This window comes from Myodes glareolus, chromosome 13 (genome assembly GCF_982192425.1).
Source record: "Myodes glareolus chromosome 13, mMyoGla1.1, whole genome shotgun sequence".
In the NCBI taxonomy this organism is placed as follows: Eukaryota; Metazoa; Chordata; class Mammalia; order Rodentia; family Cricetidae; genus Myodes; species Myodes glareolus.
The window spans coordinates 51,376,200-51,401,802 of record NC_142038.1 but is presented as its reverse complement, the minus strand read 5'-3'; the positions used below and the strand labels follow the sequence as shown (position 1 = coordinate 51,401,802).

At 50.7% G+C, this 25,603-nt stretch overlaps 1 protein-coding gene across 2 annotated transcripts in view; it reads left to right on the top strand.

Annotated features, from left to right (window-relative positions):
- The first annotated feature begins 19,779 nt into the window (after positions 1-19,779).
- Positions 19,780-25,603, top strand: part of Psd2 (pleckstrin and Sec7 domain containing 2) — a 52,818-nt gene continuing 46,994 nt past the window's right edge. For both annotated transcript variants that reach the window (XM_087896152.1, XM_087896151.1), the window contains exon 1: positions 19,780-19,932. The gene's annotated coding sequence lies outside the window, so the exon portion shown is untranslated. The remainder of the gene's footprint in view (positions 19,933-25,603) is intronic.

The window sequence follows — 25,603 nt, the reverse complement described above, 5'->3', positions numbered from 1 at the left end:
TTTTATGTGTATGGTGTTCTTCCTGCATGTATGTATGTCTTGCACCACTTGTGTGCCTGGTACTTGAAAAGGTGTCAGATCCCTTGGGACTGGATGATCATGAGTCACCATATGGGTGCTGGGAATCGAACCTGGGTCTTCTGGAAGAACAGCAGGTGTTCTTAGGCATTGAGCTTCTGACCTCTGTGGGTACCAGGTGCACATAAATAATGCAGGCAAACACACAAAATAAAACAAAGGAAATATAAAAATGCACATGCGCGCGTGTGTGTATGTGTGTATGTCTGTTTATGTGTATGTGTGTATGTCTGTTTATGGGCACCATGGGTTAGTTCTCTTTGCTTTTGTGTGGTCCTGAAGATTGAGCTCAGGTCACCAAGCTTGTGCTGTAGGGTGGCAAGTGTCTTTACCCACAGAGCAATCTTCCCAGGTTGGGAGGTTGATTTTGAACTCTGGATCTTCCTGTCTGTACCTTCCCACTGCTGAGATTACAGACAACATTTGCCAGCATTCACAGTTTCGTGGTGCATTGAGGATGGAACCAGGACCTCGTATGTACTACATAAGCATGGTAGTAACAGTGGGAACTACATTCCCAGTTGCCTGGTGCTTGCTTTTTTTTTTTTTTTTTTTTTTTTTCTAACGAGTTCTGTCTCCAGCTAGTGCTAGGTCCTTCAATGTAACTGGTGGGGGAAGACCCCTCTCATCTCTACTTTAGGGGGTACAGGGACCTGTGACTTCCCCTCTTTAAGTTGCCCTACGTGTAGTCAGTGAATCCTCAGTTCCCTGAGGCTAGGACGGGGCGAGAACCGCCTCCTCTGTGAATCTCCCTCAGCCTCTCCAGGGGCTGCTTCTCTCCAGATGAACCACAGTTCAGGGCTGCGGCCAGGCAGGACAGAGCATCTAGGGGAAGCCCGCCTTACCAGGCTCAAAGATGCTGTTGCCTCTGATGCTCGGGGCATCTTCATGGATTACAAGGCTGCTACCAGAGGTTTCTGTGTGCCTTTACTTGAGACCAGTCACCATGGAACAGGGCCTGTTGGGGAGCTAAGGTGAATTGCTCTCCTTCCTCCTTGAACCCATCCCCAGACAGGTGGAGCAGAGATGGGTGCTTTCATTTTGACTTCTTTTGGGGACAGGGAGACAAGGAGGGATGAGGGCCCTTCGTCGTCACCAGTCTGCAACAGTTAGGTCCTTGAACTTTAGGGAGTGGGAAGCAGGGCAGCTGGACCTGAGAGAAAAGCCCCTGCAGATGGGGTCTTTGACAAACACAGGGGTGGCTAAGATGCCTCCCTCACTGTTGACAGACATGGTCCTCCTAGCCCTACAGCCATTAACTGGTGATAGCTGCTTCCTCAGAGGCGGGGCCTCGTAAATGCTCCCACTCATGCTGGAATGCTGACAGGCAGGCCCCATCTTGTGCAGGTGCTATGCACAATATTCTCACTAACTTGCTTGTCCAGTGTTTTCCCCCTTGACCCAGACTGTGAGGTTCAGGTGGCTGGGCCCTCATCTGTCTTGTACCCCATGTTTTCAGTGATTGGCCCCACAGGTGGGAATTTCAGACCAACCTGGCCCAGCTCTCAGGGAATTCATACTGTAGCGAGGGCTAAACAAGTAAGCCAAGTCATTCTCTTTGTTTCTTTTTCCTTGGAACGGGGTCTCACTACAAAGCTCCAGTAGGCCTTGAACCCCTGATCCTCTGGCCTCAGCCTCCCAAGTGCTAGGGTTATAGGCATGGACCACTATGCCTAGCTGCCAGGCTAACTTTATGATACATATTCAGAATTTGTTGTTTTCAAAAGTGACAAAATACTCCTAATGGGAAATTCATCTTACTTAATTTTAGATAGGGTCTCATGTAGCCAAGGCTGGCCTCAAACTTCCTATATAGCCAAGGATGACCTTGAACATCTAATCCTCCTGCCCCATCTCTGGAGTGCTTACGGTCAGCAAGCACCACTCCGGGTGTATGTTGTGCTGGGGATTAAAGCCAGGACGCTGTGCCTTTCAGGCAGGCATTCCGCCATCTGAGCCACATACTCAGGCCATCCTTCTATTTGTCATGCTGATGGCACCATTTAATTCCTCACCGACGGCACAGAAAGGTCCCAGTGTTTTCATATCTCTAACACTTATTTTCACCTTGAAAAACTTCTAGTGCTTGGGAGACAGAGTCTGGAGGATCTCTATGAGTTCAAGACCAGCCTGTCTATGTAGTGAGTTCCAGGACAGCCAAGGTTACATAGTGAGACCCTGTCTCAAACAAAAATTATGCATTTTTGTAGCAGGGCAGATGGTGGCGCACGTCTTTAATCCCAGTACTTGGGAGGCAGAGGCAGGTGGATCTCTGAGTTTGAGGCCAGCCTGGTCTACAGAGAGAGTTCCAGGACAACCAGGACAACATAGAGAAATCCTGTCTCGACCCTCTAAAAGAGTTTTTGTAGGGGACTGGAGAAATGGCTCAGAGGTTAAGAGCACTGCCTGCTCTTCTAAAGGTCCTGAGTTCAATTCCCAGCAACCACATGGTGGCTCACAACCATCACAACAAGAGGTCTGGTGCCCTCTTCTGGCCTGCAGGCATACACACAGACAGAATATTGTATACATAATAAATAAATAAATATTAAAAAAGAGTTATTGTATTAATTTCTCTTCATATATCATCTAAGTTTTAAATAACCCTGTAAGTCCCATTAGTCTGTCCATATGTGCATGGGTGCGGGCCATCTACGGGCACACAGGCAGTCTCTCAGGGTTCACACCGCCAAAGAAGAATGGTTCTCCCTCTCCCAGCAGCTATCCATCCACTGCCCTTAGCTCCTCAGTTAGAAGTGGGGCTTTGAGAGCCCCCATCCCCCAGGCTGGAAGTTTGATTGACTGAACCTTGTATAGGCAACTAAAGCTGCCTTGGGTTTACAAATGAACGGTCTTGTTTGGTCCAGAAGACAGCATTTCCAGGCACTTCTCCCCATCCTCTGGCCCTTGCATCCTTTTTGCTTCCTCTTCCTTGATGGCCCCTGAGCCTTAGTGCAGTGATTGATAAAAATGTCCCACACTGCCGGTGTGATGGCGCACACCTTTAATCTTAGCACTCAGGAGGCAGAGCAGGTGGACCTCTGAGTTTGAGACCAGCCTGGTCTGTCCCGTTTATGACTGAGCGCTCACAGTGTGACCAGTTTTGTCTCTGCGTTATCTGTTGACACAGCAGAAGGAAGCTTGCAAGGCTGAGAATAGCACAGAGGTACGACCACAAATAAATAAATACTTAGAAAGTGGTTTGACAGGGCTGGAGAAATGCCTGAGATTTTATAGGGACTAAGAGCACAGGCTGCTCTTCCAGAGGAACCTAATTCAATTCCCAGCACCCACATGGCAGCTCCCAACCATGTGTGATATAGTTCCAGGGGATCAAATATCCATTCCTGGCCTCCTTGGGAACCAGGACTCATGTGGTCCAGACACCTACCCAGACAAGTCACCTACACATATAATATAAATACAGATGATGAGATGACTGAGAAGGCAGTCACAGCCTAACCATACCCTATGGCGTTCACTTTGAATGAGTGATAGGGATCAGAACTCAGAGCCCTATACTTGCAGGGCAAGTGCTTTACCCATGAGCCACCTCTGCAGTGCTTAGATTAGAAACACATCTGTGGGAAACAACGTTGCTTCATCTCTCTTCTGGCCTCGTTTTGCATTCCCACGGCAGTGACAGCCTTCCCTCAGCAAGCCCTGGGAGAGAAGCTGAGATGTGAGGTTTGCAGAGGCTTCCTTAATACTACAGTGAGCTCAGGTGTATCCATCACCATGGTAACCACACTAGGCGATAACATCCTGTTTCTTCTTGGCCATCTAGCTGTATCTAGGCTGCCTGGTTGGGCTCTGCCACCTCTGCTGAATCTCTTTGAGCATCAGGCCTGAGTCCCAGGGACTGTGAGCCAGGTTCCCCTAAAACCCAAGCAACCTGCCATCTGACAATTTAGTTAGCCTTGGAACAAAAGTTTCAGCAGAGACCAGTGAGCAGAGGGGGAGACCTAGAGAAGAGGGGTGTTGTCTCGGACAAGGCAGTGAGGACCTGCTCATTTTCATCTAGAGAGGCCTAGAGGGACCGAGGGCCTACCTTGTTCTAGGTAGTGCTACCTGACCAAGCCTCTACCACCAAGATTGCAAATGGCATGGAGTGCCCTTGCCACTTTTTGTCTGACCGAGGAGCTGACATCTTTTTTTTTTTTTTTTTCTGTTTTGTGTTTTGTTTTGTTTTGAGACGGGGTTTCTCTGTGTAGTCCTAGCTATCCTGGAACTTGTTCACTAGTTGAGATTGGCCTCAAACTCAAAGATCAATCTGTCTCTGTCTCCTGAGTGCTGAAATTAAAGGTGTAAGCACCACTGGGCTGAGCTCTGCTGTTTTTAGTGTGTGTGTGTGTGTATGTGTGTGTGTATATGTGTGTGTGAGTGTGTGTGTATATGTGTGTATGTGTGTGTATGTGTGTGTGTGTGTGTGTGTGTATGTGTGTGTGTATGTGTGTGTGTGTGTGTGTGTGTGTGTGTGTAGGGGGCACTAGTGCCATACACACCTGTAGAGGTCAGAGGACAATTCTGTGGAATTGGTTCTCTCTTACCATTATATGGTATACGGATTAAACTCAGGTCAACAGGCTCTGTGGTCAGTGCCTTCACCCTCCCAGCCATCTTGTTGCGTACCCCAGCCCCAATCTTTTCAAAAGGTTTTTGTTTTTGTGGGTTTTTCTTTGTTTTTGCTTTTTTTACTCTGAGCCTCTTTCTGGGACCTCAGACACTCTCAGTTCATTCTTCTGAACAGCCTAGAAACCTCTCTTTAAAAGCCTCCTGTGGTCACTGCCCGTGTTGCTTGCACACCTCCCCCTGGGGTGGAGAGCTCACTAACTTGAATCCAGCTTGTTTTGTTCTGGGCTGCTTTGAGGGAGACTGTGTAGGTCCATATTTCTATATGGTGTGGCAGCCAGGCTCTGAAGGCACAGGGCCCACCTGAAGTGGTCACGTAGCCCTGCAGACAGGCTGTCACTGCCCTAACAAAAGGTCAGGATATTGTTGCCCCTTTCTTTGTAATTTGGAGGAGGCCTAATAGAGATGCTGATTCAAGCCTACGTGACAGCTAGCATACACAGTAGACAGGTAGATGCGGACATAACAAAACGCCATTCACTTGGTTACCTAGGAGATAGGTCAAATGTATTTTCCCTCTCAGTTTATGTGTTGGTATAAAAGCTGTTTGGAGAATAAACGAGGGGAATTCTTCAGGATGTGAACTCAGGACTTCATGAGGGACCACTGAAAATCTCCCTCCCAATTAAGCCATGTGAGTTGTGTCTTTATTTCCGTCTCCTCCACGCCAGTCAAGAGAGTTTATGTTGGGGACTGGTCTAAAAAAATAATTTATGGTCCGGGCTAGAACTGGGCCCCGACAAGACTGTAGTGGTCTCAGTTGTCACCTTGACGAGTTCAAGGGTCACCTAGGAGACCAAACTCCAGGCAAGCCTGTGAGGGGTTATCTACTATCCAGGGATTGTCCATCTGGTTAATGGAGCGTCACTAGCCCATGGAGCACGTGACTCTGGCAGGCCTGGCCCTTCTCCCTCATTCCCCCAGCCTTGCTAAAAACTGAAGCTAGCCCCCGAGGTCTATTCCCTTATGTGACCAATCCCTCCTCCTGAAGCTGACTACCAAGGTCCAGCTATCAAAATATTGAAGTCTGGCAATCAAAAGCCCCATTTGGCTCACTTAATTAACATGCCCAATTAAAATTAAACACCTCATCCTAACACGGGGTTTCCCTTAGTACCTCTATAAACTGCCATTTTCCTATGTGCCACGTCTGTCTTCCTTCTATCCAGAGGCAGCCCTTTGTCCCTCTGGGACAAACACAGCCATCCTTTCCCCTTGTTCCCTTCCCCTCTCCCTCATCCTCTGTCTCCCGTCTCTTCCCCTTATCTCTGCCCTCTGTCCCTCTGAGGCAAATCTCCTTTGTGCTGAGAACTTGGTCTTGGGGTGTTTGGGGCTGACTTCGAGGTTCCCTACAGTTAGCTTCTGGGCAAGCCTGTGAAAGGTCATCTAGATTGGGGTGACTGAAGTGGAAACACACATTCTCTGGCGTGGGATCCTGGACTGAGTGTGAAGGAGGAAGCACGTCCTGCATTTGTTGCTGCATTTCCCAACTGCAGGTGCGATGTGACCGGCCGCCTTAGGCTCCCGCTGCCAGGCCTTCCTTGCCACGACTGACTGTATCCTTGATTATATGCTTTGGACAGGTATTTTATCAAAAGCAATGGGTAAAGTAGCTAATACACACCAAACTAGCTTTCTTGTGCCATCCAATGGCGTGCGTGGCTCACTGACATGTGTATCCCATGGAGCAGAGCGAGTGGCCGCTTTGCCCCACACAGGCCCCCAGTGGTCCCTGAGGGTAGTGCGTTCCCAGTCCTGGCGTCAGCTTTCTCTCCAGCTGACAGCGTCTGCTCCTGATGAGCAATCTTTCCAGGGCCTCATCTCCCGAGCAGCTGTCCCCTGGGCGTGCTGTGGCTAGGACAGGCCCCTTCTGCAGTGATTGTTTTCCAACACACAAGAAAATATGTGTCGGTAGCAGGAAAGTGATAAATACATGTAAGGAAGAGAATGTCCCCAATCCCACCATCCAAACAGCTCCTTGGGGCCTCTTTCCCCAAACCGATGCCAATGTGTCAACGCGAGGGGCCAGACCAAGATTAGCTGCAGCTGGTGAAGGCGCCTCTCATCGGGGACACCATCGATGGGGGTTGTGACTGAAGAGCCCTTGGGTGTATTGGAGGCCTCGACAAGGAGAATGGACTCCCTTAGCAAGGAGGATCTCCTTCCCAAGTGATGACGCGAGAGTTGAGGAGACATCTTCCGGGGCAGTGTCTACCCACAACCGCTCTCTACGCTATGCCCCGCCCCCTCCCTCCTCTTAGAACCTGGGGCCGGGATCCCGGTCAGGGCAAACCTGGGCTCCCGTGGAGGGAGTGAAGGCTTCAGTTCTGGTACTCCAAGGCCCCCACAGGATCTGGTAATTCTCCTGGCGCTCCCCTCCTCTCATGGGTTAGGCGTGTGGAGTCTCTAGTTGAGGAAGAGTGATCATAAGCACCTGGCTTTTCTTCTCCACAATTCTATTTTTTTCATTTTAGTTTTTTTTCTTTTTGGATCTTACTTCTTACTGTGTAGCCCTGGCTTTGAATTCACAGCAAGTCTCCTGCTTCAGCTTCTGAGTGTTGGCTTGCACTGTCATGCTCAGCTTTCCTCATTGTTTTTATACGTGGGACAGGGTCATCCAGGTTGGCCTCTAAATCACCATGTAACCAGAGATGATCTTACACATTCTGACCCTCCAAGCTTCTACCTCCTGAGTGCTGAGATTCCAGGCGTGCACACCATGCCTATTTTTCTTTGTGTGTGAGTGCATGTATATATGTATACATTTGTGTGTGTGTGTGTGTGTGTGTGTGTGTGCAGATGCACATGGCCCGAGGGCAGTACCAGCTGTCATCCCTGGTTACTGTTTTTTTTTTTCTTTTTCTTTTTTTTTTCTAAGATAGGGACTCTCTCTGGCCAGGAACTTGCCAAAGGATAGGCTGGCTGCTGGACCCAGGATCCTCCTGCTTCTAAGTGCGGTGTACACTTCCATGTCTCAGCATTGTTTTTAGGTTTACTTATTATTTTACATATTATTCCATTCATCTATTGTGTATGCTTGTGTAGGTGTATAGATCACAGTGCATGGAGGTCCAAGGACAACTTCAGGAAGCCAGTTCTCTAGTTTGCCATGTGGGGCCTGGGGCTTGAACTCAGGTCCTCAGGCTTGACAGCAGCGCCTTTATCTCCTAAGCCGTCTCACTGGCTCTTTTTGAATGAGAGAGAGAGAGAGAGAGAGAGACACACACACACACACACACACACACACACACACAGAGAGAGAGAGAGAGAGAGAGAGAGAGAGAGAGAGAGAGATTTCCTTTTAGTTAGTTAGTGAGTGTGGATGAGTGTGCATGTGTGACATTTGTTTAGTTAGTGAGTGTGGATGAGTGTGCATGTGTGACATTTGTTTAGTTAGTTAGCATGTGTGAATGGGTGACATTTATTTGCAGGTGCCTGTGGAAGTCAGAAGAAGGTGTCCAGTTCCCTGGAGTCAGAGTTATGGGTGGTTTGAGCCACCTAACATGAGGCCTTTGGAGTAGCAGGAATCATTCCTAACTGTGATCCATCTCTCCAGCCCAATATCCCAGCTTTTCTTCTCTTCTCTTCTCTTCTCTTCTCTTCTCTTCTCTTCTCTTCTCTTCTCTTCTCTTCTCTTCTCTCTCTCTCTCTCTCTCTCTCTCTTTCTTTCTGGAGAGAGACTTGTTCTCACTGTGTAGCTTTGGCTGTCCTGAAACTCACTCTGTACACCAAACTGGCCTTCTCGTGGTGTGGGAGAATTGTCTGTATCTGTCAATCATATTTTAATAAAACGCTGATTGCCCAGGCAGGCAGTATAGGCGGGAAAGCCAGACAGGAAGTAGGAGTGGAGCAATGAGAACAGGAGAATTCTGGGAAGCAGGGAGGTTCCTTGGCCACTCCTGTGCAGACCACCGAAGAGGCAGCACGTAACTTGCCCAGCTGAGAAAGGTATGGAGTCATGTGGCTAATGTAGATAAGGATAATGGGGTAACATAAGTTATAAGAGCTAATAAGTAGCCTGACCTAATGGGCCAATCAGCTTTACAACTTATATGGAGTCCTGTGTGTGATTTTCCTTGGGAGTTGCCAGCTGTGGGGTACCGGGCGGAACAGAAACCCCAACAAGCCGGCCCTCATGTTACATCCTCGAACTCACAGAGATCCACCTGCCTCTGTCTCCCGAGTGCTGGGATTAAACCACCGCCCAGCTGTGGTTGGACGTTTTTTTCTTATTCACTTTTCAAGTTTTATTTATTAGTATTGTGCATGCGTGCATGATGTGTTGTGTGGCTGTGCCTGCCATGGTGAGCACCTAGAGGTTAGACGACAATATCATGGGCTTGGCTTTCTCCTTCCACCTTTCTGTGGGCTCTTGGAGTCAAACCTAGATGTCAGGCCTGCCTCGTCAAGGGGTGTCAGGCCCTTGTAACTGCTGAATCATCTCTGTGGCCCTGGCTGTACGGTTTATATTCCCACCAACAAAGGGTAGCCTCCACCAAGGTCAAGGTCATCCACCTCAGCTCCCAGTGCCACCCTTAGTGGATCCCCCAGTGTGACCTGGAGGTTACAATAACTGGTTTGTCTGCAGCTGCCCTGGCAATCTACTGGACCCTCAGGCTACTTCTCATGGACGGACACCCAGCTGGCTTTTTTTGACCCCAAACCTGTATAATCGTTTTGTGGGCACCTGAATGTCAACATTTCTGTTGGTCCTTGTTCAGTCCCGTCCCGTGGGGACAGAGTTAACCCTCCGATTGTCCTGACAGCCAGGAGAGCCGCCTAGCCAAAGCCCTGGCACACACCAGCCTCTGAGCTATTGTATCCCACTTCAGGGTGACCGGTTAAGGAGCTGATACCACTTCCATTTCAGAGAAGAGGAAGCTGAAGCACAGAGAGGTTAAGTAACTTGCCTAAGACAACCAGGAAATGGCAGAGCTAGGATGAGAGCCTGGGAAGCTTGGGCTTAGACGCTATTGAGAAAGTGCTCGTTTGTTGCCCAGAGCCCACATAAAAGAAGACAAGCGTGATACTGGGCGCCCCTGGCCCTGTCTGCAGTCCCAGCATTGGGGGTGGTGATGGGTAGATGCACCGCTGGTACTGTATAGCCTAAGCTACACACAGCTTCAGGCCAGTGAGACACCTTGTCCCAAACAAAAAAGGTGGGAAGCCCTTGAGGAATGACCCAGAGGCTGTCCCCTGACTTCCACACGGACCTGCACACATGTGCATATACACCTGCGCACACGTGAAGAACCTAGGGAGTTTGATCCAAACACCTTGGTCTTAACCCTTGTTCTTTTGTCCTGACTCTGGTCTCTGATACCACCTTTCCCTTACCAGTCCCTGAAAACGCATGGTGACAAATCTTCGTGACTTTCTTCTCGTTGTTGTTGTTAGTGGCTCACGCTTGTGGCCCAGCACTTAAGGCGGTCAGCCTAAACCTGGAGGTCAGCCTGGGGCACATGGTAGGACCCTGCCTCGAAGATAAAACAGAACAAAGCAAAACACACACAAAACGCCTGAGCTTAGCGGGATATTTCTAAAGCTTTGTTCTAGTCATGTGTAATCTTTGTCACGGGTCACCCGAGAGCTGCCCGGCCCTGGCAGTGTGGGCATCTGTCTGTGGTCTCAGCATAGTGTTCTCCCGCAGTTACCTAGAGATCTCCATGAAGATGGTGTCAGATTGATATTGCTTTACCCTCAGAGGAGTCCCCAAAACCAAAGGGAACAGAAGGTAGGGCTAAGGTGCTTGAGTCCACTGGACTCAGTTTCCAGAACAGGAGATTGGAGCTCAGCAGTTAAGGGCACTTGTTCTTCCAAAAGACCCAGGATCAATTCCCAGCACCCACAGCAGCTCACAACTGTCTGTAATTCCAGTTCCAGGGAATCTGGCACCTTTATGCAGACTTACATGCAGGCAAAACACCAAAGCACATAAAAATAAATAAACCTAAAAGAAAAAAAAGGAAAGGTTTCCAGAACGGAGTAAAATAATAAATATTTGTTAGCTATAATAAAAATTAATATTATATTATTATAATCATGTTATATTATTATAATTTCTTCTTCTTCTTATTTTTTTTCAAGACAGGGTTCCTCTGTGTAGTCCTGGCTGTCCTGGAACTCACTCTGTAGACCAGGCTGGCCTCAAACTCAGAGATCCGCCTGCCTCTGCCATCTAAGTGTTGAGATTAAAGACGTGCCCAGCTGACGTTAGCTATTTTTGAAAAGAGTGTTCTATTTTACTTAGTTCCTTATTATGACTATATGTGTATATTTGTTGTGGATATATATATATATACACACACACACACACACACACACACGTAACACACACATAATACATGCATGAAAATGTACATATAAATATAAGGATGTGAGTTCAGGTCCCCAGCACCATGTAAAAAGCTGGACATAGTGACACGTGCTTATATCCAGTTTTGGGGAGGCAGAGGAGGATCCCTGGGACTGACCAGTTAGCCAGGCTGGCTGAACCGGCAAGCTCCAGGCCCAGCAAGACGTCCTGTCACAAACAAAGGAGGAATGATATTAAGGCATGCGTGCGCGCACACATGCGCGTGCACACACGCACACGTTCAAGATTGTTTTTGGCTACATATGGTGAGTTTAAAGCCAATCTTGGATCCATGAGACCCTGAGACCCCTTCTCAAAGAAAAAGAAACCCTCAGTACCATGAGATACATTCATAATATGGTGTAACTATCATTAGTATATACTTCCAGAACTTTTATTTTCAAGATTTATTTATTTATTTATTTTTTTGGTTTTTAGAGATAGGGTTTCTCTGTATAGTTCTCTTCTGGAACTCCCTCGGTAGACCAGGCTGGCCTTGAACTCACAGAGATCCACCTGCCTCTGCCTCCCAGTGCTGGGATTAAAGGTGTGCGCCACCACGCCCAGCTTGCTTTTTCCTCTTTGGTCTTGACTCTGGCCCCTGCTGGCACCAACCTCACTTGTGTCTCAATGACTCTGTGTACTGCAGATACTAGGTCTGTGAACAGGATCACACAGGTTTATCCTCGGGCTTACTTTGTACCGAACATGTTGCATTAGAAGTCCACCCCGTGCAGCAGGTGGCAGATTTCTTTCTTTGCTCCTCCTCCTCCTTTGTGTGTGTGTGTGTGTACGTATACATAGATGTACACGTACATACATATTATTTATATTATATTGTTTGAGACAGCTCTGGCTGTTCTAGAACTCACTCTGTAGACCAGGCTCGCCTTGAACTCAAAGAGAGCCACTCGTTTCTGCCTACTCAGTGCCAGGATTAAAGGCGTGTGCCATACAACTGCTCTGCAGTTCTTTCTTGAGTACTGTAGAAGGTCTCTGTTGGTGGGTGTTCCTGTTGCTCCCCGCTCATGGCTGTGGCCAGCGGGATTTCTCCTTGGCTGTTACAGGTGGCATGGCCATGGAGCTTACTAATTAAGACTTCATGTCTAAAGCTTCTCTTACCAGGCTCTCCTCAGCCTTCCCCACATGCTCTCCATGTGGGGAATTCAGTCCTGGTTTGTCATGGTTTACTGCTGAGGATTAGCTGTCTGCTTTCCCCTGACTTTGCTTCTCTTTTTGTGGGTAGAACCCACAAAAAGTTTTGAAAGAAAAGGCCCCCAAAGGGAGTGGCACTATTAGAAGGCATGGCCTTGTTGGAGGGAGTGTGTCACTGTGGGGGTGGGCTTTGAGGTCTCCTTTCTCAAGCTTCCCTCAGTGTGTCAGTCAGTGGACTTCCTGCTGCCTTTAATCCCAGCACTCAGGACCCAGCACTCAGGACCCAGCACTCAGGAGGCAGGGACAGGCAGATCTCTGTGAGTTGGAGGCCAATTTGGACAGCCAGGATTTTTACATAGAGAAATCTTGCCTCAGAAAACAAAACAAAAAAGAGATACAGCTTGTCACTGTGCTCTACTTCATAATCATAACAGACTGGACCTCTGAACCCGTGAGTCACCCTCAATGAAATGTTTTCTTTATAAGAGTTGCCATGGCCATGGTGTCTCTTCACAGCAATAAAAACCCGAACTAAGACAGCCCCCATTCCCGCTTTTCCCATTTCAGGTCCTTGGATCCCCTTCCCCTTCATTGGTGATCTTTTTTTCTTTCATCCCGAGTATGCATTTGTAACTGACTCTTCACGGGGAGGATATTGTTAATTAATTGATTAAACAAATTTTAATAAAATATAATTTACACTATTCCTCCCTTCCCTTTTCTTTTTGTTTGTTTTGTTGAGACAGGGTTTCTCTGTGCAGCTTTGGAACCTGTCCTGGAACTCACTATGCAGACCAGGCTCCAGGCTGGCCTCTAACCTACAGAGACCTGCCTGTCTCTTCCTCCTAAGTGCCCATCATAGATTGTAATGATGACACACAGGTTCATTACAGGCATATTCCACCAAAGTTGGACCTATATGGAGTTTCTTCCTATACACCCGCATCTGCTTTCTTTCTTCAGGATTGCAAGTAGCACAAGCTGGTCTCTAAGTGGCTGAGGATGACCTTGAACTTCTACTCCTTCTGCCTCTGCCTCCAGAGTGCTGGAATTGCAGGCGAGAACCACCAAGCTTGGCCTTACACAGTGCTGGAGTTCTGGACCCAACTCTACTACCAACTGAGCTATTAACACATCCTCAGCCTCAAGAAGGATGAAGATTTATGTCTGCTTTGTTTCCTGATGTGGGGGATCTACAATTGGGATCCATGTATATTTATTAGACAGATGAGGGAGTGGAGCCCATTATCTAACACGGCAGTTTGATGGCTGTGGTAGTTTGAATGTAATTGACCCCTATAATCCCACAGGGAGGGGCACTATTAAGAGGTATGGCTTTGTCAGAGTGGGTGTGGTTTCATTAGAGGAAGTGTGTCACTGCAGGGGTGGGCTTTGATGTTTCCTATGCCCACGATACCCCCCAATGTCTCAGTTCACGTCCTGTTGCCTACAAGATGTAGGACTCTCAGCTACTCCTCCAGCACCACGTCTGCCTGTGTGCCACTGTGCTTCCCATCATGAGGATAATGGACTGAGTGTCTGAAATTGTAGCCACCCCAATGAAATGTTTTCATTTATGAGAGTTACTATAGTCCCGATGTCCCTTTATGGTAATTAAAATCCTAATTAATGCCAGGTGGTGGTGGCACATGCCTTTAATCTCAGCACTTGGGAGGCAGACACAGGTGGATCTCAATGAGTTCGAGGCCAGCCTGGTCTGTAAAGCGAGTTCCAGGACAGCCAGGACTGTTTGTTACACAGAGAAATCCTATCTCAAAAAAACAAAACAAAACAAAACCCCCCAAACAAAACAAAACAAAACAAAACCAAAACCAAAAAACCCCCTCACCCAACCAATAAACAACAAAAACCCTGACTAAGACAATGGCCATTTGAGTTGTATGCTAGACAGTAGCCATTTCTCCTCTCTTGGTGGTTCTTGGCATTTGTCCCAGATTTCCCTGGGAAATGGTACCTCCCACCATCAGTACCTATGAATGGCCTGGGACATTTTATTCTAGGTCCTTACTCCAAGTCAGGCCTCAGTGATTGGTTGGGCATGGTTCACCTTGCCTGTGAAATGAATTCGGCCATGTTTGCTTCCTCGGAGCTGGATGGCTAGTAATGCCTCAGCCACCAGGACCCACTGGAAGAGCCTGCATTGTAAGGAAACAGAGCAGGAGTCCTGGGTTACATGGGGAGGGCCTGCAGAGTAAGGATTGCCCTTCTCCAGGTGGGAGGGGCTAGCACATGGTGGGCGGTCCAATCACCCCAGGGAAGTGGGCATGGATATGGATCTTCCCTAGCTGTGCCCTGGGGACTCACAGGCTGACAGGGTAGGTCTTGGACAGGGGTACGGCCTCACACACTATTATAGTTGCAAGCCAAGCCAGGATGCACTGAGCCCAAGGCAGCATGGGAAGTGGGACAGACTGGGAGCGTCCCAACCCTAGCTCATGTGCCAGCACCTAGGAAAAGAAGCCCATGCAAATCCCTTAGCTGTCAGCATTACGGCTGAGGCTTTGCGGCTTAGCATGTGTTCATGTGTTCAACGCCCAGAACCCCCCCAAACAAAATGAAACTGTCAGTAAGCATCAGTGTCCTTAAAGGTTGGGTGGCATGAATAATGTTCATTTCCTTTGGAGAATGTAGAATAGGATGATCAGTATGATCCATAGGAGTGTTGGGCCAGAGTGGCACATGCCTGTAATCTCAGCATTTAGGAGAGACTTTAAGGGCAGTTTCGGTACATAACTAGTTGAAGGCTAGACTGGGCTAAATGAAAACCTATTTCACATTCTCGTCTCTCAAAAGAACTTGGCAGAAGCTCTGTGCAAGGGCAAAATAAAAGTATGTGTTATCTTTATGTGCTCTCTGGAGTCGGGCTTCTGCCAGGTGGGGAAGTTGCAGTTTCTGTATCCACCAGCAGGTGGCGGCACAACCCCAAAGAATCCTTGATCGACTTCTTTCTCCTGGGCACGTGGAGGGTTGGGCGGGACAGATCTGGGCGGTGACACTCATGCTTGCCCTGATACATCAGGACTTGGGGCGAAGTCCCTGCATTTCCTTCAGTTCTCGGTGGTCGTTGGCAGACGGAAAGGGCGGCCTTAGTCACCACGAGATAGGAGACTTTTCGTTTCCATCCATATTGTGAAAGAGTATGGTCTTCGGAGACATCCTGCACGAAGTTGAGGAAATACTAAAGTTGGACTAGATAAAGGAATTCTCGAAGGAGTGAGAATCGGGACTCGGACGCTGGTGATAGACGGCTGTGTCTGGAGGTCCGTTGCAGCTAAAGCCGAGTGATGACTCTTAGGATAGATGTCTACTCTCCCTAGTGCCCTTCGGCGAGGACCCGCAGTAGGTGCCCGCCCAGTGATGTGGTGCGCTGTAATTCAAGGTGCTACCAGCAGAGGGAGGCAGGGAGCCATCCTCTCCCGGCCCGCTTCCTCTAGCGCCAGCTATCTCTCTTGGGAACCTGCAGTCTGGACCTAGCCAGCCTGGGCAAGTTCCGACTTGTCAGGTGTCACCCGGCTTTTGAGAAACCTCGTCCTACTCGCTTCTTACAGCGCTGGGGGATCCTCTTTCCCTGAACTCAGGGATGAGTGGCACTGGCCACTCTAGTCCCAGCAGCTCTGGGACCGGGTAGGGCAGATGGGTTGCTCCTTGAACCTCTTATTACTCAGGCCTGGATGGACCCCAGGAAGTAGAGGGTTCCCACCCCATCCCGCCATCGCCAGTTCCCGCACTCTCCTGGGCAGGCTCCCAGAGACCCACAAAGGCTCTCAGATGGAGTTCTGGGCCATGTACTGCTGTGCCCTGGGACCACGGCCTGCTGGCTCTAGGCACTGCAAGTCCCTGGCCCTCCCCTGTAGGGCTTTGTCCGCTGTCCTGGCTCGGGGCTGGCAGCAGCTGCTTGCTATGGGAGGGGAGAGGAGGGGCAAACCTGGAGCCCCTGCAGCCTCCCTTCCTGGCTGCCCCATTTTGCTCCCCACCTCTCACTGTTCTCCCAGAGAGGGCCTGGCCGGTGGAAAGGGTCTCTCCTCTTCCCCACACAGGTTCTAGGTAGTATTCTCATTTCCAGATGGCACTCTGAGGTTCCAAGGACTCAGCCCAGCTTCTGTATCTCCCTGTGCAGGCTCTTGACATGTGGCTTCCCTCCTCTGGCCCTGTAGAGTCCTTGGCCCTTGCAAGGGACTGATCCCTGGCCTCATATTCATACTGTTTGGTTCCTATTGTGTGCTTTCTTGGCTGGTGGTAGATCAGGGGACTTAGAAAAGAGAGAAGGGACCTAACCCCAAGGAGCAGCTGTTCAAACAATAAGGAGGGACACGTTGTGACTATGAAGGCCCTGGAGCCTGGAGGGGTGTCTCCCAGGTCTGGGGAAATCTCCCGAGAGGGCTCTTCCTGCTGCTGTTGAAGTGTCTCCCACCCAAAGGGCAGGACCTCATCACCCCTTGTTTTGTTTTTTGTTTTGTATATGCTTGCTTTTGTCTCAAACCCCTTTTAGCATTTTACAAGAGAGGATGCATGAGGATGCTGGCGTGGCTGAGGTGGAGAGGTCAGAAAAGAGCTGGGAGAGAAACAGTAGAGGACCCCGGGGGCCATGTGAAGATGGTGTGATGGTGGCACTGAGTCACAGAGACTCACTGCGTGAATGTGAGCAGGAGAGTGTGGGGCCTTTCCATAGCTGCTGTGCCTGAACGCTTGGAGTGTGGGGTGGAACCAGTGGCCACAGTGACAGTCAGAGAAGAGAAGGTGGCCTGACTAGGCTGACAGTAGGACTGACCAGAAGGGTTAACTTAGGACATAGGTGGTCTGTCTCAGACAGTCCAGGCATTGGATGTAGTGGAAAGGAAGGCAAAGATGGCTTCCAGGGTTTGACCTGCGTGGGTGGAGAAGCGGGAAGAGGGTTGGGGACTCTGCAGGAAGGAACCTCAGCCAGTGCTGGTGTCTAGGTGTGACCCGGGGGCCATGTGCTGGCATTCACTGCATTTAGCTTGGTCTGAAACGAGTCGTATCTCAGAGCGTAGAGAGCGGGGAAGGCCAAAGCTGAGGGACCAGGGGTCATGACTAGGGACGTCCTGGGAGGAAAGCCGAGTCCCAAGACAGAGGACGGCATCAAACACTTCAGAAGAAAGCAGTCTGCACACTGGATAAGGCCTTGGCATTGCCACGAGGCCCAGGCTACAGTCTGCCTCCAGCAACTTTATATATGATTTGGGGGGGCCTGGCTAGGTAGGCATGCCTACTGCATCTACTTGGGGGTGCAAGAAATGTTGTCTTTCCCTGGCATCTGTAGCCTTGTGCCAGGCTCACAGCATGGTGAGAAGAGGGTGGATGATTCCAGCTCCTCAAGGGGTCTGCAAGCTCAGGTGCCCATGTACAACACCCACCCTGCACATCCGTAACTGGGAGCTGTGCTGGTGATCCTCGTGAATGGTGATCCGCGTGAATGGTGATCCTCATGAATGGTGATCCTTGTGAATGGTGATCCGCGTGAATGGCGTCATGGATTGTGTGAGGATAGAAGAGCTGAGGGGCGGGCTAGAATCTGTTAATTGTCAATGGACAGCATGACAGGACCTAGACTCGCCTAGGAGACAAATCTCAGGGTGTGTTAGTGAGGGAGTTTCTAGACGGGGTTAACAGAGGTGGAAGACCCATCTAAATGTGGATAGCATTCCATGGGCTGGGGTCCTGAACTGGGGGTGGAGGAGGAGAAAGAGAACAGGGTACCATGTTGTCTTTCCATTTCCTGACTGCTGCAGTGCCACCAGCAGCCTCAAGCTCCTGCCAGCGAGCCTTCCCCCACGGCTGTGAGCCCAAACCAGCCCTTCCTTCCCCTAAGCTGTTGTTGTCAGGTGTTTGAGAAAGTAGCTTGAGAGTTTCCTAAGAGAGAGGAACTGGAGACAGCTGCCAGGGACAGCTTTCAAGGAGGCCCCATGTGCTGTGGAGAGGAATGAGGACCTGGCGGTGGGAGGGTTAGTGACAGCGCATGCTCCTCCCTTCCTGCCATTCTTCCCTGCTCTGTGTATGAACGCTGGGGATACTTACCTGGGCAAGTTTAACCTGATCTTACAGGGCTCAGTCCACGGGAGACAAAAAGTCAGGAGCCACTTCCACGAGGGCCTCAGGCATGCTCGATTGCTAGACAGGCGTCCTAACCACTGGGCTACATCTTCAGTCCAGCAAATCATCCTAACCAGTAGAAGAGCCATGGCCCGCTGAACGGACACACGTCCGTGTGGACAAGCCCCCAGTTCATCAGCTCCTTTGGTCCCTACCCAGCCCCACCCATCAAATGTACCGCCCTCTGTATGGGGCAGATGGGGGGGCACCAAGAAGAGTGGTCCGGCTATGACCTGGGAGGGTGCCCAGTAAGGAATGACTGGTGCCTCTACCTCCTCCTGAGCTCCAGCCACGGCCACCCTCCTCACCTGCAGGACAGGTCCCCCTCCTCCCCAAAAGCTCTGAGGTTCCTGCATGCAGAGGGTGTCTGAGGGTTGGGGGAGGTGAAAGGTTGTACACTAAGCCCTCTCTCATCTGCCCAGTTTCTTAGATCTCCTGAAACCTGGGGCAGATGAGGTTGGCTCTTGGAGCATCAGTGTTTTTATCTGTAAAATGGGTTGTAGGATCGTTTTGAGTCAAATAGGACACAGGAAAAGCATTAGAGGAGACTGTGGTTTTGGTGATCAGAACCAGGAAGCTGAAGAAGAGGGACAGAGGTGCCTGTGGTAGCCCCCGCTCCCCCTTCCCCAAGGACTGGGCCTTCTCACCCTTCCCTTCTCGGGGCCCCTAGGGTTAGTGTCTCTCTGAGAGGTAGGCCTTGTGCTATAGGAAATTTACAGCCAAGAAGACCTTAGTATGGAGTCCAGGCACAGTCTGGTCAAGTTCCTCCAGGGAGCTGCAGTCCTGGGGTGGGGGCCTGTGAGGCCATGATTACCAGCCTAGGGTGGCCCTGTCTCAACTCCCATCTGCCACAGGGCCTCTCTCTTTTGTCTCCGCTCTTCTGCCCAGTCCAGCTCTGTCCTCAATTCCTCTTGTCACTCCCAAGTCTATCTGTACCTCTGGGTGCCTATCTCTCTCTCTGTGACTCTCTCTACTTTGCTTCCTAAACTCCAAGGAGAGATCTTCCGGGATGAAAATGGGGACTCTGGGGTGGGGGCAAGGCCCGTCTCTCCATCAGGGGCTAGGACAGTTGGGACAGTGAGTGGTTGGGTCAGCCAGAGGTTCGAGGACAGAGGCTGGGTTGGGCTAGGAGGGGGGCGGAACCTCGTGGAACTCCCCTCCCCCACTTTCTTAAAGGGTCCAGCGCGGGCTGGTGCGGGACAGAGGTGGCCGCATCCTGTGTGTGTGCGCCCCGCGCAAGGTCTCACGCTCGTGGCCAGGCGCCGCGGGTGGGCCCTCCTGGTGGCCACGGTCCCCTCCGGGCTGCGCGCGCGCCGGCAGCCCCTCCACTCCCCCCTCCGCCCTTCCCGTCCTTCCCGCTCCTCCTTCCCTCCCTCCCTCCCTCCCTGTTCTGTTCCCTCCCTCCTGCAGTCCGTCCCCTCCTTCTCTGCCCAGCCTCTCCACAGCCGAGGCTCCAACACCTGAAGGGACAGAAGCGGACGCGGGGAGCTCCAACAGGCGGCGGCACGGAACCGCGGGTCCAGGGGTGGCTTCCTCATGGCGCCGCCGTGAGAGGGGACCCAGCTGCTGGGACCCGAGCGGTGAGTGGGGCCACGGACCAACTGTGTCCCCAAGGCCTGCATGCTCCGGGACCCCGCCCCTCTTCTCAGGAGGCCAGCTAGATACAAGAAGGGATTTAGGGTGGGAGAGAGGAAAGCAGGCTGGGAGGCGGGAGCCGCCCTCCGCCCTTTTTGCCCGCTAGGGTCCTCTAACAAAGCTACATTTCGAGATCAATTCTGTGGTGGCTGGAGCATCCAAAGGATGCGGTTGTCATGGAGATGGGGCAGGGAGAGGAAGCCCAAGATGGTCAGGACTGGGCCAGGGAGTGGGGGCGCCGCCAAAGAGCCCCAGTCCCGCCTGCTGGGAGGATGAAGCTGCCGGCCCAATTGTCTCCCGGGCTCTGCCTCCCGGTCCCCTCCCCCTTTTGTATAATCAGTGTTAGCGTGTGCGTTGGTGGGGTGCCAGTGTCAGTTTGGTGGTCCGTGGTTAGGGTGTTGTGTACTGGGGCCTGCCACAGCTACCTCCACAACGGAACATCTTTGAGGATTTATTTCTCTTTCCAGTTTCCCAACTTTGACAGGCAGGCCTGGGGCTCAGGCCTCTCTCTCTGCAAGAGCAGGGGTTCTCTTGGGGGCGTGGCAGGCAGTAGGCAAGGCCAGGCCTCATATAGAATGGCTATAGTAGCACTGAGAGGAGGGGTCCTTGGAACCTGGAGCTGGGTCTGGGTGGGGCAGGGAATCCAGATGTGGGGACCACGGTATCCAGCTGGCTCTCTTCTAGACTCTTGTCCCTGGAGGATCTGGGACTCTCTGAAATAAGAACCGGGACATTGTTTCTACACAAGACCTTGGGCCCACTGCCCACTGTCCACCCCTTTGTCTTAGGCCCATCTTGCCGGCCCCAGACAGAGATCTGGGGGGCAGATGCAACAGTTATAATGCAAGAGGACACAAGACTCCTCCTGGCAGCTCAGGACAAGCCTGGCTGAGGTGACCGAGACCAATCAGCCTGCTCTGGGGTTGCTGGTGTAGGAGGGTGGGCCTGGGGTAGCATTAGGATTTCTCTAGACCCCTCCAGACCCTAGAAACAAGAGCTGCCTTCTGAACACCACTGAGTTAGCTTGAGAGATAGCAGGCATAGAGCGTGGGACCCCCTCTAAGTCTACCCTCACCCTCGAGCAGATGCCTTCCTCCCAGGGAAGCTGGAAGATCTGTGGCCTGGGGTCTAGGAATCAGGACAATGAGCCAGTCACTCTTCTGGTTCACTCAGGGGTCTGGAGGAGAGAATTGTTCCCCCCAAAGCCCTTTCTCCCGCTGCAGGGAGCTAGGCAGTGGGTTCTGAGTAGGGCTCCTCCAGCGGTTGCTCCTGGTGGACAAGAGCAGTCCCTATAGGCATGGCCGAGCCTTCAGGGGATTCCTACACACTGGGATGAGTAGGTAGCTGTGACCCGGCTGAAGGCACAGGAATGACAGGTGTTCTTGGAGGCCTCCTCAGCTGGTACCTCCTGTGGGGTTGAGGTCATTTGTCCCTGGAGCTCTGAATTGCCTTGTGCCAGACTAAGGGGTCTCCTTCCTGCAGGCTTGCACCAGGGAGAGGACACATGTCCCAAGCGGATCTAGGGTCATTCCTCAAAGGAGAGAGAAAGATAGATAGGATGTCTTCCTGCCCTCCATGAGCCCAAGAGACAGGGCCTGGGGATGTCACACTGCCCTGCTTCCACTGATGGAGCACAGCAGCTGTGTGGGGTATCCCCCGACACCTGTGAGTTTTTGGAGGGAGACAATGTTATTGCCCCCGTTCTGATAGAGAGACCTCTGGGCCCAGAGGGCAGTTGTCTGCTCCGCATATCTTGTGGAGTGAGGACTACATCTGGGGAGGGCTTTCTGAGGCTCAGATCTGTGTCCCCAGTTGTGTATCCCCAGCTACCTCCTCTGTTGCCCTGGAAGGACAACCTAGGGCAGAGGTGGGCCGGAGAGCGTTCCAGTCTGCACGGGTGTGACCTTGGGGGATACCGAAGCGCTACACTGGGGTCTCCTAGGCAGGTGAGGTGAAGGCGTTTTCCTCTGGGCAGCCTGCAGACTGAAGCTACCTCTCTTAGCAGACGATGCTCTAGACCTCCTCTACCAGATGGTCTTTTCCAGGAAAATCTGTTTTGAGAAGCATCTTGTGTCTGGGCTTCCATATTTAGCCTGCCTCCTTATACGGGAGGATATACTCAGACTGTCACCCTTCAAGGGATGTTTGGGGGTGGGGTGAGCCCAGGGCGACACCTGGTTCCTTGTCGCAGCTTAGCCAAGATTGGGAGGTCCTGCCTTGGCTGTGATATGTCCTGGTCTCTCTGGGGTCTGGTCGTGTCCTGAGAGTCCTGTTCTCCCCTGAGCTTGGCGCACAGTAGAGTCAGGCTCACTGTGGGTGGTGAGTCCTCCTGAGTTGTGCCCGCGTGTTTGGGTGACTGGTATTCAGGTCAAGGCAAGCCCAGGGCCCAGCTTGCTTCAAGGCTGTGGGTTGTTGCGAGTAGCAGCACCCTTTCCTTGCCTCCTGCTCAGAGCCCCAGTTTGCCTCTTTGGGGCCTCGTCCTGAACCCCTTTCATTCTCTCCTCGACACAGCCCACATACACCCACACCCCCTTCACCCAGAGGCCTGGATTTGCCAGGGCCAGCATCTGGCCACCCTTTTTCCTCCCTTTGCTCCCACGTATGAAAGTTGAAGGCTTTATAACACATCACCTCAAACTAAATCCCCTGAGTCAAGGACGCTTTCCCACTGCAAAACAGTTATACTATTATCATACCTGAAAAACTTAGTAATGATTCAGTTTGCCTCATAATTAGCCTCCGTTCCAGTTTCTCTAGTGGTTCTAGTAACATCTTTTGTAAGTATTTATTATAGATCTTTCTTGTTCGTTTGTTTGGCTTGGTTTGGTATTTGAGACAGGGTCTCTCTTCTGTAGCCCTGGCTGTCCTGGACCTTGCCATGTACATCAGGCTGGCTTCAAACTCACAGAGATCTGCCTGCCTCTGCCTCCTGAGTGTTAAGATTAGAGGTATGCACCACCACACCTGGCTATAATTTTTTTTTTTTTGTCCAAGGAGCATGTACTATATTTAGTTATGTTTTAGTTTGGGATTAATCCTGCTTTTTCCCCCCTCCCACTTTTGAACTAGGGGTTTTAATGTGGCCCAGGCACCACAATCTCAAACTCCCTGTGCAGCACTGAGGAAGACCTCGAACTCCTGGTCCCCTTGCTTTCACATTTTTTCTTTTCTTTTTTCTTTTTCTTTTTTTTTTTTGGAGACAGGGTTTCTCTGTGTAGCTTTGGAGCCTGTCCTGGAACTAGTTCTGTAGACCTTGAACTCACAGAGACCCGCCTGCTTCTGTTTCCCAAGTGCTGGGATTAAAGGTGTGCACCACCACTGCCTGACTTGGTTTTTGTTTTTGTTTTTGTTTGCCTTTTTGTTGTTGTTGTACTTTTGTTTTTGTTTTGTTCTATTTTGTTTGAGACAGGGCTACTTTGTGTAGTCTTGCTGTGTTCTCTAACTGTCCTGGAACTCACTCTGTAGATGGGGCTGGCTTTGAACTCACAGAGATCTGCCTGCCTCTGCCTCCCGAGTGCTGGGATTAAAGGCGTGCGCCACCACTGCCTGCCGATTCCACATTCTGAATGCTGGGATTTCAAGCATGCTCACCATGTTCAGCTGCTAATCACCTGACTTCAAAAGTCTTTTTTTTTTTTCTTATACTGTTCTTATGACCTTATCAATTTTGGAGCTGTGTGGAATCTCCCGTGCTCTGATTTGTCTTCTTGCTTGCTACTGATCAGATTCATGGTAAACATCTGTGGACATACGTGATGTCCTGTCCTCAGTGTCACACCAGAGGGTAAACCTCACAACAGAGAGTGTTGTGTGAGCCGCTTGACTGATTCTTCAATCGCTTTTGCCTACGTCAAGAACTCCACGCACTTGGACATCCCTGCAGCAGGGATCTACAGCTTTGCTCCATCAGAACAGATCAAACCCGATACAGACTGGATCGCTCTCTGAGTTTACCGCCTCTGGGTGGAGGCAGGTGCTGCTGGGGGGGGGTGAGAGAAGGGAGTGAAGGGTGTGCGGGGAGTGACAAGAAGATGGGAGTAAGGTGGAGAGACTGGAACACATCCTGTGGAGACTGAGGACTGATGCCCCAGGGTACTGGGAGCCCCTGAGGGATTTTCAGAGGTGAGTGATGGGGTCATTTTGTGCACTGGAAGGTTCTCTGAGGTGGAATAGGATTGGCTGGGTAGCATGTTGGAGAAAAGCCCATTTAGGAGTCATGATGTGACCCAGCACTAGATGCTTGGAAACTGTAGTGCTTCTGGTGTAACACTTCGCATGGGCCGTGTGGCTGACTGGCCTACCGGGACAGGGGTCTGGGGAAAGGGATGTACGGAGAGCTCAGAGGCAGCGTCAGCATGAGGCCAGAAGCAGGGGTGACCAGGGAGCTGTTGTCTGTGACTTGGGAAGGGTAACAGTGGGTGGGGGTGTGTGGAAGTGGATGGAAGACACCACTTCTCAAGATTCTGAAGCTTCTTTTGTGGTGAGGGTACAGGAAGGCCACACACAACCTGCCGCAGCCATGAGTGGTGAACTTCCGGGCACCAGCTGGGGTACTTCAGCAGGGGAGCGGCCAGTGTATAGGCAGCTGCCCCTGTAGGAGTCGGGAGACTCTCTTCCTCCCAGAATCCTGTTCCTCACCTCATGCCACTTTATCAGACTCCACTGAAGCTCTCCCTAGTGAAACCCAGGGCTTGGTTCCCTCCAGCCTGAGGAAAACCACAGTCTGTCCCCTCAGCCCTCACAAATTCAGATGGGTCTGCAGCTGTCTGGCTCTCTGGTCACGGCCCAGAGCCCACTGCCTCCTCTTCTCAACACTTCCTTGTTCGTTCTCAGCCAGTGTCTTAGGATTTCTTTTTCTGTGATGAAACACCATGACCAAAAAGAAAGTTGGGGAGGAAAGGGTTTATTTGACTTACATGCCTACTATTCATCACTGAAGGAAGTTAGGACAGGAACTCAAACAGGGTAGGGAACTGGAGGTGGCAGCTGGTGTAGAGGCCATGGAGGAATGTTGCTTATTGATTTGCTCCCCATGGCTTGCTCAGTCTGTTTTCTCTTTCTTTCTTTCTTTCTTTCTTTCTTTCTTTCTTTCTTTCTTTCTTTCTTTCTTTCTTTCTTTCTTTCTTTCTTTCTTTCTTTCTTTCTTTCTTTCTTTCTTTCTTTTCTTTTCTTTCTTTCTTTCCCCAAGACAGGGTTTCTCTGTAGCTTTGCAGTCTGTCTTGGAACTTGCTTTGTAGACTAGGCTGGCCTCAAAGGCCTCTAGATCTGCCTGTTTCTGCCTTCTGAGTGCTGGGATTAAAGGTGTGTGCCACTACAGTCCGGCACTCAGCTTGCTTTTTTTTTTTTTTTTTTTTTTTTTTTTTTTTTTTTTTTTTTTTTTTTTTTTTTGAGACAGGGTTTCTCTGTGTTGCTTTGGAGCCTGTCCTGGAAGCTCTTGTAGACCAGGCTGGCCTCGAACTCACAGAGATCCACCTGCCTCAGCCTCCCGAGTGCTGGGATTAAAGGCGTGTGCAGCTTGCTTTCTTATAGAACCCATAACCACCAGCCCACGGATGGCACCACTCACCATGGGCTGACTCCTTCCCTATCAATCACTAATTAAGAAAATACCCCGCA